The sequence below is a fragment of the Salarias fasciatus genome, chromosome 17 (genome assembly GCF_902148845.1).
Source record: "Salarias fasciatus chromosome 17, fSalaFa1.1, whole genome shotgun sequence".
Lineage (NCBI taxonomy): Eukaryota > Metazoa > Chordata > Actinopteri > Blenniiformes > Blenniidae > Salarias > Salarias fasciatus.
Window position 1 is genome coordinate 17,537,345 of NC_043761.1, and position 12,909 is coordinate 17,550,253.

The 12,909-nt window shown below is 47.1% G+C and overlaps 1 protein-coding gene across 1 annotated transcript in view; it reads left to right on the forward strand.

Annotated features, from left to right (window-relative positions):
• Positions 1–2,000, forward strand: part of podxl (podocalyxin-like) — a 30,146-nt gene extending 28,146 nt beyond the window's left edge. The window contains exons 9-10 of the mRNA XM_030113308.1: positions 845–852; positions 1,985–2,000. The gene's annotated coding sequence lies outside the window, so the exon portion shown is untranslated. The remainder of the gene's footprint in view (positions 1–844; positions 853–1,984) is intronic.
• Positions 2,001–12,909: the final 10,909 nt, after the last annotated feature.

Genomic DNA, 12,909 nt, shown 5'->3' on the forward strand with positions numbered 1-12,909 from the left:
GGTCGTGGAACATCACATCACATCACATCACATCACATCACATCACATCACATCACATCACATCACATCACAACACATCACATCACATCACATCACATCACATCACATCACAACACATCACATCACATCACATCACATCACATCACATCACAACACATCACAACACATCACATCACATCACATCACAACACATCACATCACATCACATCACATCACATCACAACACATCACATCACATCACATCACATCACATCACATCACATCACATCACATCACATCACATCACATCACAGCACAGCATAACAGTTCTAGAAGCAGCTTTTCTTGAAATGTTCCCTGGAAACAGCTCATTTCTAATCAGAGTTAATGTAGAAATTATTTTGAGAGCTTTTTATCTGCTGACCTCATCTCTGGTCTCTCGCTCTCTCTCTCTCTCTCTCTCTCTCTCTCTCCCTCTCAAACACACACACACACACAGAAGATCTGCTGTTTTCCTACAATGTGATGATGTCAGCATGAGCTCACCTCACCTTCATCATCAGTCCACCGAGAGTTACCGTCAACTTCATCGTCATCATCATCCTCATGGATAGGTACCTTCATCATCATCATCACTAGCATGTAGCATTACCTTCATCCTCATCACTTATCCTCGTCATCCTCATCATCATTACAATGGCTAATACATATCTTCATCACCATAATCTCTAGCATTTGCTTCTTTCATCATCATCTTCTTCTTCTTCATCGTCATCATCATCACAATGGCTACTAGCTCTTCTCATCTTAATCTTCATATGGAAAAAGAGTTATTACTATTGTCCTGCTCAGCACTTGATCTTCCTCCTCATCCTCATCTTCATTATCATCATGCCCCTCTTCATCAGTGACTCCAGGTTATCATCATCATCATCATCATCATCATCATCGTCATCATTACAATGACTACAAGTTATCTTCATCATAATCATCATTTTGTCTTCATCCTGGTCCTCATCATCATCATGACCTTCATCATTGTCAAACTTTAGTCATCATTGTTAGAGTAACTTATTAACTCCAGAGTCTTCCCCCTCCCCCTCCCCCTCCCCCTCCTCCTCCTCCTCTTCCTCCTCTTCCTCATCTCTTTCCTCAGGCCAGAGCGCCAGCGGAGCTCCTCCTCTTCATCATTCCGGTAAACCCCCGGTAGAAACCAGCCTTTTTTTTTTTTGTGACAAACTGGATCTTCACTTCTTATTGGGCCGCAGCATCTCTCCTCCGGTGGACGCGCACTCAGCCCGCCGGGAGCGCGCACGGAGCGCCGTCACGTGGGAGGTCCCTTTAAGTTTCCATTGACTGAGGCTCGAGCGTGTCACATGGACATGATATAATGAAACGGCAGGAGCGGACCGGAGGAAGAGGAGCGCTAATGTGGGCCACCGCGGCGGGGGGGCCGGGCCGGGACGAGCCGGGCCGGGCCGGGACACGCGGCCCGGCTGCACCTGCCTGCGCTGACACGCACTTCAAAAAGCGGAGGAAAGATGTCGCCTGGAAAGTGCGCGTCTGGAGGCGGAGGAGCAGCAGGAGCGCGTCCGGGAGCGTGAGTGAGTGAAGTTCTTGTCATTCTGCTGAGCCGGACCGGGTCGGTGCCGCAGGTGCGGACGCAGCGGGGGGTGCGCGCGTCGCGCGGCCGGGGAGGCGCAGCCACCCTGCGGGGGAGCCATGTGCGTCTCCGCCTCCGCCCGTGTCCGCATTCCAGGTGCTGTTGCGCACATCGAAATGCAAGTTGGAGGTAAACAAGTGGGAATAAACCCCCCCGGGCGGGGTGGGGTTGGGGGGTGGGGGGCAGAAACCCACCCGCCCCCCCGCCTTGAAGTTACTGCCGGGTTAACGGGAGGCTGGACGGATAGGCAACTTGTTTTCTCCTCCCGGAGCTTCACGTGAGCGCCGCACACACACACACACACACACACACACACACACACACACACACACACACACACACACACACACACCTCTGATGGGCTTAATGAAGCCCCGCATCTCACCTCACGCTGCTGCGGGATGAGTGGAGAGCAGCCGGAGCGCCCAGTGATCCAGCAACCACCTGCCACACACACACACACACACACGCACACACACACACACACACACGCACACGCACACGCACACACATCCTGGACCACTGAGGGAAAGTCATTCATAGTTTTTGAGGCCAGCTCCTCTTCCGGAGCGGCTCACACCGAGAGGCGCAGAAAGCCTCTTCCTCCCCCCAGAGGGGCAATAAGTCCGTTCATTATTGGAAACCAGTCATCGGGACTGACCCAGGCCGAGCAGAAAGGTTCAAATGATGATGCAAATTGTGAATTTGTGGTTGCTGAGTCATAAATCCCTGTTTAAAGACATGTTTTAGTATTTGGTGTCATTAAAGATACAGTATGTAGACTGGAGCAGTGCCGCAGGGTTCCACCAGGGGGCAGCAGTGAGTCACTATTCATATACTGTTATTATTTTCATAACTAATAATAACAGTGACTCTTTCATACAGCTGGTCCAACATTTTCCATAAATCACTTTTATTATCCACTATTATTTATCTCCTTGTTAAATACTTGACAATACTTTCTAATCATGATATTTGATAATAGAAAATTCATTGAAATGTATTAATTTGTTAGAACCTTAAAGTCTTGTCTTCTCTTATCTTAATGGTACTCCTGATTAATAAAGTAATTTTATTATGCCAGGCCTTCATAATTATTAATTGCCTTTAAGTTGTGTTTCAGTGTTTGATACAATAAGTAATATCTATCAAATTAAATGTGATTATTGATTGATTGATTATCCTACAAAATATTGGTTTTTTTTACTTTTTAGTGTTTTCCATCTGTAAACAAAAACTAGAGATAATTATTGTTTATTTTGTAATATCCATATTTCTAGGATTCTTCATAATATATTTTTTTCCATTATATATTTATTTTTATTGTCATGTTATGTAATTATAATATAAAGTTACATATATTAACTTTTATCATTATTTATTTATAGAGATTATAGTTTTGATTGAATTTTTCATTTTGATTTGATATATTATTTTTTTTACTTATTTTAGATCATTTTTTGTATTTCTTTAAAACAGTTTTTTTAACAGGTTTGATTAGATGAGTTCAGATGCTTAAAACATTAAAACTTTATAATAAAGGAACATGAAGAATGTTGCAGCTGTGGCTCAGTCTGTGGTGGAGTCAGAAGTCATTCTTTCTGGATTTGCATCTTTTGATGGAAGATAAAGGAGTAAAATTCAACGCTGATTGTTCCATCATGGCTTCACGTTTAGCTCTGAGCTAAAAGTCTTGAGTTTTTTAATAATATCCCGACGGTCGAAGTCTCAATAATAGTATCCTGATGTACACAGAACAGCAGCAACAGCAGAAACAAAAAAAAAACGAGAGCAAGAACATAAAGATTGGCTTTTTCTGAGTTCTTACACACACACACACACACAGATGCATCGCGATGATCAGCAGATTCTTGTTTTCGTTTGTTTTTTTAATAAAATCTGGTGGAGTAGTGACGGAAGCGGTCCGTTGCCGTGGCGATGGGAACAAACATGGCGGCAGCGGTTGCGGCTCCCCGCCGGACCGCCGGAGGAGAGCGCGTCGTTGCCGGGCGTCTATCGGCTGCGATCTGGGCTGTCAGCGATTGGCTGAGCCGCCGTCAGGCTGTAAACAGGCTGTGGTCGACCGCGGCTTTGACACAGGAAGCTGACGCTTTGTTCTCCAGAACAGCGTTCGGCGGAGACTTCAAAGCGCCCCGCTCTAATCCACCAGCTCGCTGTGGAGCTCATGACGACCACTGGGGGGCGCTGCTCGTGTTCGTCAGACAGCAGCGACACTTACTTTTCCAGGTTATTTGCATTAAATCAGCTCATTCTTGACCGAAAAGAGGACGTTTCCTTCTGGTTCAAAGTGTGAGCCGATCGTCCCGGTTTCCACGGTAACTGCGATAAACGAGCCTCATGGAAAATCTGAGAAACTGAGCGATCAGAGATGCTTCTGTTTCTCCCAGAATTCCCTCCTGGGTTTTGCTGCAGCGACGTTGTTGGGTGATGTTTGAATTCTTCATGTTTTTGTGGAGGGACTGTCTTCTCCTTCATGGAGACATCAGCTGCTCTGCAGGGTTCCTGATTGGTCAGACGCCACCGACTCCGCCCCTTTTATGTGAACGGGCGCTGATCAAGGTTGCAAAAACTGGAAATCAGAAACCCAGCGGGTATCTCCAGTAGGCCAGAATTGTGTTTTATCCACAATGGAGGTTAATGGAGTGTTTCCTGATGGCGTTCCCTACAGGAAACATGTATAATATGAAGAATATAGGTCCCAGGACAGAACCCTGTGGAACTCCATGCTTAATTGCCATTGGTAAACAGTTTTCTTGCTTCAGTCTCAGTGAATGCATGGATTTCTCCCGGCTGGTTTGGAGAAACGTCCAGTCAGAGCTTCGTGCTTCATGTTCGTTGAGAATAATTTGCATCTTGGATTCACACTTCCAGGCAGACGTCTTTTTCTTCCTTATTAAACTGGCGTTATCTGTGAGTGTGGGAGTGATGAGCAGAACCGCGCCGATGCCCCGACGTGTCCGTGGCTCCGCACGCCTCCGGCGGCTCGCACCATAATGAAATTTGCAGTAATCTAGCGGCGTTGGCCGCGACTCGGCTGATCCCGCCGCTGCCCGGCTGATCCCGCCGCTGCCCGGCTGATCCCGCCGCTACCCGGCTGATCCCGCCGCTGCCCGGCTGATCCTTTGGCCTTGGTGAGTGAATCCGTCGACTGCTTGAGGGACCTCTGGCAGCGCCGGGCTCCTGGACCGGCAGCCTCGGGGATCAGCGGCACGCCTCAGAGCGATACCGCGGCCTGCCCTTGTTTTCGTGTTGGTCTCAGTGTGTGTGTGTGTGTGTGTGTGTGTGTGTGTGCTGGCTGAAGACAGGCTTTCCGACCTGCGTCACAGCCAGACGTCTGACGTCTGTCAGATGTTTGTGCTCGACAAATAGCTCCGTTTTCATTGTATCAGTCGCTGCACTTTGCGCCGGGCGGCCGGACCGAGCCGCTGAACCTTCCTCCTCCCGGCTCAGAGTCGCTTCGCCTCGGCTGTTTGCAGCTCGCCGCCGCCGGCCGATCTGAGGAACGAGCCGGTTGCTTTGCTTTTTTCGGAACGTTTGTGGAGTAATTGGAGTAAATGTGCCTTTTTTTATTCTCTCTCCTTTTAATCTCTGAACGACGAGCCCGAGCCAGGCTCAGCTGTGAAAGTTGTGTTTCCGCTGGGTTTATGTGGTCATAATGAGCAGCGTGTGTGTGTGTGTGTGTGTGTGTGTGTGTGTGAGAGAGAGAGAGAGAGAGAGAGAGAGCGGGGTGTGCTGTTGTTTACATGACGGCCGCAGAGGGAAGTGACGCAGGGCAGCAGGCATGACGGTGCTGCAGAGCGGGGGGGGGTGGGGGGGGGGGGGTGGAGGAGGGAAACCACACTGAGTAAAGAGTGATCGAGCGTCATCGCAGCAGGATGTAGCATGAAACAAAACAAACATTACAAGCATGAAATAAGGTACAAATAAGCTGATCTGACAAAGTTTCTATTTCCTTTCACATTCTCTCTTTCATACCTTCTTGTAGATCGGAGCTCTGTTGCAGTTTATCGGTGCAGAACGTCTTGTTTTATCCAGAATGTTTCAGAGTTTCAAACAACAGCAGGATCTCTGCAGCCTCCAGCTTCCTTTAGAGTCCGTCACAAACTGCAATTTCTCGATACTTTACTGTATAAAAAAATGTTTTTGCGGGTTATTTTTGCACTTTGCATCCTATCATCCTGTGGGCTGGATCACTCGCTGGGACGGCCCAGTTCTGGGCCGTGCACCTCATGTTTGACACCTCTGCTGAAGGCGCTACACTGTGACATTTGCCGCCTTCCCAACAGCAGAGGCTTCTACTGTCCAGTCAGTACATTAAAACACATAATAATCATTATTACAATAAAGAAACTTAACATTGGTACAAAGTAGTTTGTAATATTAATGTAACTACAGTACAAAAGTAAGTCAAGAATTATTTCACACTTAATACACTAATTTAAACAATAAGTAACAGGGATTAATTAATTATTAAACTAAAAGAATATGAGGATAAATCACTGCTAATGGTTTTGTAGTGCACATCCCTGTACGAGGCTCTCACTGCGAATCTATTCTGAAGTCTAAATCTGACCAAAACAGCATATGTCACCGTTTACAGTCCCAGAAAATCTTTAAATTGCCTCAAAATTCTCACTGGCCGTCTTGTGGAAACGTCCGTTATCCTGTTGTCTCTGTGTCTTGGAATGGGTTGAAAGGAACAGTGAACAGCTGGGAGGGATTTTTCCTGGTTTCTTGGCAGATGAAGAGCTAAAAGTGTTTCTCGCGGTGCAGGAAGTCCGACCACAGAAGCTCTGCCCCTCTTTTCACCCGATGTGACCCTGGGTTGGGAGGGGTCACAACAGGTCGGCGGCTCAGTGGAGAAGTGGTTCGGTCGGCAGTGCAGCCTTCGAACCCGTCTGTGCAGCAGTGTCTGTACATCTGAAATGTATCTGGAGTATGAGGAAGTGGAGCTCCGTAATGCCATCGTGAGACTCGTGAGTCGGACTGATCAGATGATCAGTGATTATTAAACAGGTTTCTTCACGTCCCCTTCTCTGTTGTTACATTTCCGTGGAAACGGGGAGCAAAGCAACTTTCTGAAATACTGCACCGCAAAAAGTTTTTTAGATGTGTTTTTAGTGAAAATAATCAAAACTAGATGGACCCCTGTGGAACGCCATTAGTAACTTTAGTATAGGTCCTAAGACAGAACCCTGTGGAACTCCAAGTTTAAGTTAACTTAAAGACTAGATAGCAGGACTTGTTTTCAGACAGGCTATGCTAAATGCAGCCCGTTCTCACTTCCTCTCTGGAACGACTTTTGGGTCTGTTTGAGTTGAAGCCATTCGACCATGAAATGCTGTTTGCTCTGCTTCCAGAATAAAAGTCCTGACACACACGTGGGTTTGTCTGGCGGTTCGACCTTCTGTTCGACCCCCCCGCCTCCTTTGTGACCGACTGAGCTCAAATATTTCCTCAGCAAACGGCAGGGCTTCCTGTCGAGGTGGAAGATGTTCCCAGGGCCGAGCGCCACGGGACAGACGATCTGAGCGCGGAAGAGGAGGACGGACGGGTGAAACCCGGCTGGACTGGGTTCTCAGCGTCTCCTCTAGCGTCAGCGTTATCGGAGCTGGACTCATTCATGAGTGCAGTAAATTAGTTTATTGGTTTGTTTTTCATTCAGTCAGGAACAGGAGTTAACCTGCTGGGGATGTTGACACTTTCACGGGATCCAGAGTTTTGTTTTCCTCTTCTTCATGATGCCTTTTGACACATTTTGCTTTTATAATTGAACGGAGGCAACAATAAAACCAACAGGAAGCTCATCAACATGACTTAATGTTGAGCCTGAAGGCCTCAGAATGAACTTTGCCTCTCAGCAGAAACAGTCGTTCTAATCTCTGGGTTTCGTGTCTCATCATCGATTCAGCCGGAAACAGGAAGTTATGAAACGGAGCGTCTTCCACTGATAAATGTTCAGTAAATAAAGCAGACGCCGATGAGGTCCCTGTTTTCTGACAGGTTCAAACCGAGATGTGGTTTTATAGTCCAGAAAATAAACAAAGATTAGTCAGAAATCAGAATGATCGATTATGGCTTTTATTTTGAAGGAGTGTCGAGGCTTCTGTGTCCTCATGCTGGTCTAATTTTTGTTTTTTTGTTTTTTTCTCGTGTCCCTGCTTCCTCCTGGGAGAGACTGGACCTGGAACTCTTTCCCTTTACAGCCGCCGAGCTCTCAGGCCGCAGCACGGCGCCGCTTCACACCCTTTCAGAGACCACAGCCCATACAATAGACAACGCTTCTGTGTGTGTGTGTGTGTGTGTGTGTGTGTGTGTGTGTGTGTGTGTGTGTGTGTGTGTGTGTGTGTGTGTGTGTGTGTTTTGTTCAATAGTTAAATGTTCACTTGGAATAAGAGAGAATCGGGAAAGAAAACACTTAACGTTTGACTCCCCAGGCTCTATGGTTGTGTAACACACACACACACACACACACACACACACACACACACACGCTCACACACACACACACACACACACACACACACACACACACACACACACACACACACACACACACACACACACACTCAGAAATTGTTGTTTCAAGCAGTTTTGTAATTTTCTTTCAGCCATTTTTACCTTTTTTTCATGTATTCATGTTGATGTTTCATCTCGTCATGTGTGACGTGGTTGTTCTAAATACACACAAACACACACACACACACACACACACAAACACACACACACACACACACACACACACACACACACACACACACACACACACACTCACGCACATCTTTTTTATTATGCTGAATTTACAAAGGAGGAATTCTTCACATAAATTAAATCTGAGAGGAATCTCAGAGTAAACCTACAGCAGCATGAGGAGGCGGAGGCGGGCTGCTTTATAGAAATCACGATATGGTTACCTTTCATAACTTCTGAAAACCTTGCTGAGTCATGAATTGTGTATGTGTGTGTGTGTGTGTTAGCGTGTGTGTGTGTGTTAGCGTGTGTGTGTGTTAGCGTGTGTGTTGTCTCAGCACTCCCCCTCCGCTCCGTCCCCGTTCCCACGGCAACACGTGGCTATTGGTTACATAACAGTGTCACTTGCAGTGTGTGTGTGTGCGTGTGTGTGTGTGTGTGTGTGTGTGTGTGTGTGCGTTCTTGTATTTCTATCCTTGTTGGGGCCAAATGTCCCCACAAGGATAGCAAAATGTGGAACGACGTGCCTTGTGGGGACCTTTTTCCGGTCCTAAGTAGGAGAAACAGTGTTTTCTTGACCATGTTGTTGTTACTGAAAAAAGTAAAAGTGCAAAAACATTTCTTTAGGGTTAGGCTTTGTTGTGGTGTGGGTTAGGGTTAGGGTAAGGGTCAGGGTTAGGGGCTAGGCATGAATGGGAGTCAATGGACGGTCCCCACAAGGATAGAAATACAAGACTGAGCGTGTGTGTGTGTGTGCGTGTGTGTGTGTGTGTGTGTGTGTGTGTGTGTGTGTGTGTGTGGCTGCCTCTGGCCCTGTGAAATCAAACTGGAAACATGTAGCTTTCAGGTCTCATTGCAAAGTGCGTTATTGATGGTGTTAACACTGATTGCACTCGGTGTGTGTGTGTGTGTGTGTGTGTGTGTGTGTGTGTGTGTGTGTGTGTGTGTGTGTGTGCGCTCCATTTGATCCCCACTGGACGGGAACGCCGTGCGGCCCACTCTGTGCCTCGCTGTGGCGAATGTGAAAGCGGCGAGGTGTTGGAGGAGTGATGGATGATGGGTAATCTTACTGCCCGGCGCTGACGGCGCCCGGCTGAGACCAACACTTCTGCAGTACACACACACACACACACACACACACACACACACACACACACACTCACAGATCAGCTCTAATGGCAGGCGGCGGGCGCCGACAGGCGGTCCATGCTGCTGTTGGTTTCAATTAGAGCCACGTGAGGAAACGGCGAGCGGCGAGCGGCGCTCTAATTGAGCTCATTTCATATTTATGAGGGTAAAATAGCAGCGACCCCCCGCCCCCCCGGGGCTGTTTCCACTATAAACACTCGGAACATCTGATCGCAGCGTCCGTGTAAAGCGAGAGACCGATCGAGGTTGCTCAAGTTAATCATTATCGAGACGCTGAATTATCATTCCAGTGACCATTTACACGGGCTTTTATTGTGAAAATCCCCAGAGAGGCAGTGTAACCTCTGTCGGAGAGAATAATGTATCATCAGCGTGTTCAGGGCCATGTGACCGGGAGCTGTTTATTCTGGTATCACTTCCTGGTTGCGGCGGCGGCGACCTGCGAGCTGCCGGGACCGTGTAACCCGAGTCACGGCGACACCGGGCGGGAACGCCGCCAGGCCGCTGGGGAGCGGGCACGGACGGCAGGTCTGTGCACCTGCAGGTACATGAAGGGGTAGTGAGTGGAGGTGGGCGGGGCCTCGACCCTGCTGGCTCATGAACACAGCTGAACACGCCTCTTTATTCTATCAAACACACCACGTCCTCTCCCTGGTTCCAGCCCGTCTGCTCTGGTTTGGGTGGGATTGATCTTCTGTCGTGTTCTGACTCCCCTTCACCCTTATTTCCCCTCTTCTTCTCGTTTTGCGTTTTTATTGATGGATCATTTCCTTGGAGAAGACTTTGCTCTTTTCTTGCGGCTGCCAGATGATTGATGGGAAATAGAGTTTGGGCATAACGCAGCTGAATTAAAACTCTCTGTTGGAATCTCAGGAAACAGGAAGTTGAGTGATGGTTGCTCTCCATCTTGGTTGGGGGTTTTAAAAGACCTTTCACTGTAAATGGTGACTTGATTGTTTGTAAAAGAGTGTGCATTTCTCCCAGAAGGCTTCACCCAAAGCCACGCCCACTTTCTGTTCCCCTCCTCAGCCACCTGGATTGAGTCCAGCCGGTGGTCTCAGAGGACAGAGCTGCATTCAGCCTCGTCCTAAATGTCTCTGTCAGGTTGAATCTGCAAATCAACTTTGACCCCAGTCTGCTTGGTACGATAAGACTGGTCAAGAAACCAGAGTTTCGTCTGCATAGCGGAGGAAAGAAACAGCATCTGGATCCAAGAGAGAATAGGAGAGGACCCAGAACTGAACCCTGTGGAACACCACAAGAGATGGAAACAGGGACAGGCAGAAAGTTGGTTCTGCTCAGTAAGACCTGGACCACGTACTGCTAGAACGTCAGCAGTAACTCAGCTGGTTCCGCCAGAACTGGACTGTAGAAGGTCTGAATACCATGAAAACCTCGCTGGTACCAACAGGAAATAACCATAACCCCTCATAAACGTCCTTATTTCAGTGTGTTCCACTTCGCTGTCCCCTCAGACGCCCACAGCTCTCCTCCCACACTGGACCGGGCTTCAGACAAGCTGAGGCTTTAGAAACATTCACAGTGTTTCCTTCACTTTCACAGTAATCAGAAAAGACCCCGGCGAGGACCGGGGGCCGTTCTGCAGGAACAGGCGGGAGGTTCTGACTCTGAATCATCCGCCGGCTGTATTTTCTGTCTGACTGACTCACTGCTCCAGTCTGCGGAGGCCGAGCTCCACGAACACCGACAGGAAGTCTCCTTCCAGTGAAAACGGTCAGGACTTCACAGGGCTGTTTAAAGGGGACGTTGATCGGCCGGTTTTGCTCATTCGTATTTAATTTCTAGCCCCCCCTAGAGGGCCTATACAGGATAACCGGCACTGAAAGCTTCTTAGATCTGTGTCTTTTACTGCGCCGCTTCCTTGCTTTTCCTCCTTCCTCCGAAAACACACCAACACACACACACACACCAGGCACAGAGAAGCCTGGCCGAGTCTGAGCATGACCATATAAGGAAGTCTGGATCACATCTACGTCACAACGGTCCGACTTGAAAAACCCTCAGTGAAACAGAGCCTTCACAGCCAGGCAGAACGTTTTTCAGGGCTTGCGGGCAAAGACATGAACCGCATTACTGGACACTTTGGCGTCGTTTCACATCGGTATCAGACTATTTAATAGTGTTTACAGGTTTAATAAAGAGGTCCACTGATCAACGTCCCCTTTAACAGACGGGAGACAAGTGGAGACGTCTGCAATTTTTATTTAATTATGACAAAACTGTCATTTTTGTTGTTTTTTTTCTATCCATTTGCTCTGCCCAAATGTAGATTTTATTTGATTAAGAGAATCAAATTAAAAAGCATGATTACAACATTTACTTTCATACAAAAATAAAGGACTCTGCTGCTCGTACCGAAAATGGATCTTTCTTTAAATGCTTGGCCACATTGAGTGGAGAAATGCAATTTCCCTGTTTTGGGTGAAAAACATCGAGTATTAAAAAAGAAATTACATAACAAAAATAAATATCCTTACTTTTTGTTTTATTCTCATTCTCTTAATTCTGAATAGATTTGAGTTTGATGTTTTTTAACCTTTGCTCTTTCGTTACATTTAACTAAGAATTTTTTAAAGATTTATTTATTCAGTTTGGTTTGTCGTGCACTTTGCATACATAAGAATAAATGTCAAAAAGCGAAATAGAAAAGAAACTGAACGAAACAAATTTAAGATGGAAAGGAAGTTTAAACCAGTTTAGTCCTGAATCCTAATTCAAAATACTTTATAGATATATGTCATTTTATTGTTATATCATCATCATGAATAATAATAATAATAATAATAATAATAATAATAATAATAATAATAATAATAATAATAATAATAATAATCAGACAGCCATTTGAATTAGTTTTCAGTGTGTGTTAAGTGACTGTATGAAGAAGTCATTTATTGCTGAAGCCTTTACTGTTGTGTTTCAGTTTGATTTTCTCGCTCATTGGACCAGTCATTCAGTCTGGAACGCTCCGGCGAGGCGTCACATTCAGGTTTTGATTTTCTCGAGTATCCTGAGGTTGAAACTTGAACTCGCCGTTTGAAAACTCCGCCATATGAAAGGAGGAGCCGGGTGTGACGGCCTTCTGATATGAGGCTGCTGGTGTGAAACGGTTGGCCGGGTTTCCGTCCGTCCACCTCGCCTTGAAGGTGGTTCAACCGCCGCCGGCCCAGAGGCAAAAGTACCTGGTCCCCCCTGCCGACGCTGAGTCACGTCAGATCTTTCACATTGACAGATTTCTGGTGTGACGGGTTTCACTTCTCGCTGGGTGGAGGTCAGTGCACCGCAGCATCCTGGATCCTGGACCGGGACCAGAGGGAAGCAGTCCTGGAGACGCCGTCATCGTCTCCCTGATCTGATCCAGATCCAGCGGGCCCCGAGGACCGCTG